This window comes from Scylla paramamosain, chromosome 1, assembly GCF_035594125.1.
Source record: "Scylla paramamosain isolate STU-SP2022 chromosome 1, ASM3559412v1, whole genome shotgun sequence".
Taxonomy (NCBI): Eukaryota; Metazoa; Arthropoda; class Malacostraca; order Decapoda; family Portunidae; genus Scylla; species Scylla paramamosain.
This window is the reverse complement of record NC_087151.1, coordinates 27,003,521-27,008,520: the sequence shown is the minus strand read 5'-3', so window position 1 is coordinate 27,008,520 and position 5,000 is coordinate 27,003,521.

Genomic DNA, 5,000 nt, shown 5'->3' with positions numbered 1-5,000 from the left:
CGGGCCTACACGTGGCAGTCCTTGCATGAAACATTCCTATCTATTTTTTCTTATTATCCTCATCCATGAATTTATTTAATCTTTTAAAGTTCCCTGATGATTAATCACTATCAACCAGATAATTGAGTCTATTCCGTTCATCTACCATTCTGAGAACCGATTCCTTCCTATCTCTTTTTTAATCTAACTTTATCAAGTTTGAACTCCCTGTTTCTTGCCCTATCCTGATTACTGACCATGAGGATTTTAGTTACTTCATCCTTGATTTATGCCCTCTACCATTTAAAGACCTCTATCAAATCCCCTCGCAAGGATTAATATAAAAGAGTCCATTAGCCCATATATCAATATCTGTTTGATTCATAGACGTGACATTCACTTCCCTTCATGACATCACTACTTGGGGCAACTGTACACAGTTGCCCCACAGCACACAGGAGAAGATGAAGAATTCGACTTTAATCTCCCCTCTCATACTTGGTGCGCATGACTGTACCTCGGTGTGGTGGATCAGGGCAAGCTGTATAGCGCTCGTGTACGGCACTGACTTCATGGCGCAGTGACGCAACATTTAAAAACTTCCACGAATGCTTGGTCATTTTGCGCACCGTCCCGTTTGTTTCGTTGTTCGCATGCGTGTTACACGAGTGTTACGGAGTCCTTAGGGAGCTTTAAAGGAAGATTACACAAACTTATGGATGAGAATGATTGGTGAAAACAGATAGGTATGTTCAATGTAGGGACCGCCATGTGTAGGCCTGATGGCTTCTTGCACCGAGCCTTATTTTCTCGCGTTCTCATGTAGAGGTGGACCATGTGAAGCACAGAGGAGTAGGTGTTATTACTGGTGAGGCGTATCTCGTGTGGTATGGATCTGCTGGTGTTAACTTACTCGTCGCTGTTACTCGGTGTTCTGAAGGGGAGGTGGATTGCGTAAATTGAGAGGCGTGATCAGTAGTGTTGGTTGGGCGAGGTATTTCTATCAATCTCTCTCTCTCTCTCTCTCTCTCTCTCTCTCTCTCTCTCTCTCTCTCTCTCTCTCTCTCTCTCTCTCTCTCTCTCTCACATGGCATCACTGAAAATAGAACACAGTGTCATTTTGGTTTAGTGTTTCGATTCCCATGAATTCTCTCCTTTTCTGTCAATGATTTTCACTCCCATTTTCATTATTCATCCTCATTTGCTTTATAGTACTGAGCGTGTCTTTCTCTCTCCCCCCCGTCCCTCCCACGTAAACTTATTCCTCCCAATCAACATTTTCCTCTCCCTATCCCACCTACCCGTCACCATTAGCCATCTGTCGTGCGTGCTGCTGCTGATGTTGATGATAATGACGATAATGATGACGGTGCTTTGACTTTTCAACGCTTAATGTCTTGTGCTTTCCATGTCTTCCATCAGATTGTTTTTTTTTCCCTTTTTTTGCTGATCTATTGCCATAATTTGCTCGGGTACTGCTACTGTTTTTTTTTTTTTTTTTTAGGCTTTAATGGCGCAGTGTCAGTCGTTCCTTCCCCCGGTTTTTCTTTTTTTATATATTTTTTCCATCGTTTTCTTTTCCTTTTTTCATGTTTTAGCTTTCCATTGTTTCGCGCATATTCCCTTTTTTTTCTCCTTTTTTTATATACGTTCTTTTTCCATCGTTTAAAAATTTTATCTCCCTTGTGTTTTTTTTTTTTTCAGAGTTTCATGCTTTCTTTTTCCATCATTTACTTCCTTTTTTTATCTCTCTCCATTGTTGCTTGTTTTTTTTCTTGGTTTTTGTACATCTACCTTTTTTTTTTATCATCTATATCTTTTGTATTTTTCCAGTTGTTCCTCTTTTTAACATATTTCTTCCTCCATCATTTATATATATATATATATATATATATATATATATATATATATATATATATATATATATATATATATATATATATATATATATATATATATATATATATATATATATATATATATATATATATATATATATATATATTTTCGTATGTTTAGTGTTCTTGTTTTTTTTTTTTCCAGTTTGATTACACGGTCTTTCCATCATTTTGACTTTTTTATTTACCAAGTGTAGCTCATTTTTCCACCCTGTTCTTTATTCACACTCTCTCCATTTGTAACATTTTTTCTTTCCCCTTTCTGTCCGTCCGTCATGATGCTTCCCTTTTTTCAGTTTTATTACACCGCGTTATTTTCCACCATTTTCACTTTTTTTTTTTTTCATTCGTTTCCACTTCTTTATTTACCAAGAGTAACTTATTTTTCCCCTTGTTCTTTGTACACACATCGCCATCCCTAACATTTTTTTTTTCCCGTATTTCGTCATAATGCTTTCTTTTTTTCAGTCTTATCATACATTTATCTATAATTTTCACTTTCTTATTCATGAAGAGTACCTCATTTTCCCCCTGTTCTTTATTTTACACACTACCTCCATCACTGACATTTTTTCCTTCTGTCCTTCCCTCCTTTATGATTTTTTTTTATTTGCCCATTGTTCCTCGTTTTACCTTCTTCTTTATACACACTGTCTCCATCCTTAACTCTCTTTCCTTCCGTCCTTCCTTCTGTCATAATGTTTTTCCCCTCCTCTCACTACTACTGCCGCCTCTCCGTAAACTTCTGCAGTAGCGCCCCGGGTGGCAATGCTGGTGCTGCTCTGTGCCCGTCGTATTCTCGCGGGCCACTTCCCAGCACCACTCAGTCTGCAGATCTTGCGTCTCTTCTCGTGTTTTACTCTCCGGCGCCAAGACAAAGGTTCGCCACATTCTTTTCTTTCTTGTATTTTGCTGGAAAACTCTGGAGGGTTCGTGTGGCTTTCTCTCTCTCTCTTTTTTTTTCTTTGTCTTTCTTTTTTTTTCCATATTCTTTTCTGCCATCCGTCATTTTTATTTATTTTTTTTTCTGGTGTGGGAAAGAGGGATTTTTTTTCTCGTTTTCATAATGGTGTGTGTGTGTGTGTGTGTGTGTGTGTGTATGTGTGTGTGTGTGTATGTGTGTGTGTGTGTGTGTGTGTGTGTGTGTGTGTGTGTTGGGGGGGGTGTCTCGAGGAAGTAACTGGATAAAGCATGTATTACATTCTTTATTTTTGTCCCAACACGCAATCGAACAACTATGCACACACACACACACACACACACACACACACACACACACACACACACACACACACACACACACACACACACACACACACACACACACACACACACACACACACACACACACACACACACACACACACACACACACACACACACACACACACACACACACACACACACACACACACACACACACACACATTACACCTCGCCATTGTTCTTACGACACTCAGTTTAACCTGGTCCCTGCATAGTGTGAATGCTGTGTGCTTTATTTAGTTCCTAGTATGATCCTTGTATAATGTTCGAATGCTGTCTTTTAAGTGTCAGCGGGGTCCTTGTATGGTGTATGAATGCTGAGTGTTTTACATTTTAGTTCCGATGGTTTTTTAAGTCTTGGTGTTGTTCTTGTACTATAGCGAGTGAACTATGAGGTCTCGGTGCTGTCCCTGTACAGAAGAGCTCTCGTTCCCGCCTTCCTCACCACGCGGGGGTCCAGTCGGCGTCATAATGGTGGTGCTACTGGGGAAACTTACTGCGTCAAGACAATGAAGGTGGAATAAAGATTGGAGCAACCCGCCCCCCCACCCTCTCTCTCTCTCTCTCTCTCTCTCTCTCTCTCTCTCTCTCTCTCTCTCTCTCTCTCTCTCTCTCTCTCTCTCTCTCTCTCTCTCTCTCTCTCTCTCTGGTGTAGTGTTCTTTGCTAATGAGTATTCTCTTAATGAGCTGCCTCCTTCTCTCCCTTCTTCCAGTAATCCTGTTTCAGATAATTCCACCCTCCCTCCACACACGTTTTTATAACCCTCCCTGCCTCACCTTTTCTTTCCCTCTCCCTCTCTCCCTCCCTGTCCCTCCCTTTCTTTCCCCTGCATGCCGTAGCAACTCTCAAGGGGTCGCGTGTGTCGTCCTCCGGGGTTAGGTTGTCGTGCTGTTTCGTGGCAGGAGCCGAAGCTTATTGTGGTCCGCTTCTTAGGGGAAGGCTCAGCGCGGCTCCTGACTCCCGACTCTCGCTTTGTTGTTTCCTGATGTGGTTTTCATAGATTTCATATATATTTTGTCTTGTCTGGCTCTTGTACTGGTGGTTCAATATGTGCGTGTGTGTGTGTGTGTGTGTGTGTGTGTGTGTGTGTGTGTGTGTGTGTGTGTTTGGGACTACTGGTGGAAGTTTGATTTAATGCACGTAATATTCAAGCGACTTCTCTCATAAGCACTATTTTCAAAGGCTACGGAGAGTATTATCCATATTCTCATAGCTATTTTTCACTGACGTTGTAGATTTCTTATTAAACTATCGCCGCAGTCTTCAAAGAGGTCTTGAAATTCCGAATATCTTCCGCTATAGCTTGTTAAGTTTGTGGTGGAGACGAGACAGGACGCGCCAAAACGATTGATATTAAGGATTTTTGTGTTCTTGTTCTGTTTAACTGTTGTTGTTCTTGTTGTTGTTGTTGTTGTAGGTGTGATAGAGATTTGCATGGTACGAGAGAGAGAAAGAGAGAAGGACTGTTGGTGTATAATGAAGAAGAATGCAAAGGAAGACACAACAAACCACTTATATGAACGTAGGTGAAGGAGACACGAGAGAGAGAGAGAGAGAGAGAGAGAGAGAGAGAGAGAGAGAGAGAGAGAGAGAGAGAGAGAGAGAGAGAGAGAGAGAGAGAGAGAGAGAGAGAGAGAGAGAGAAATAAAACACACACACACACACACACGAGAGAGAGAGAGAGAGAGAGAGAGAGAGAGAGAGAGAGAGAGAGAGAGAGAGAGAGAGAGAGAGAGAGAGAGAGAGAGAGAGAGAGATAAATAAAACACACACACACACACACACACACACACACACACACACACACACACACACACACATATGCATTATCGGAGAAAAAGGATGTATGCGTGTGT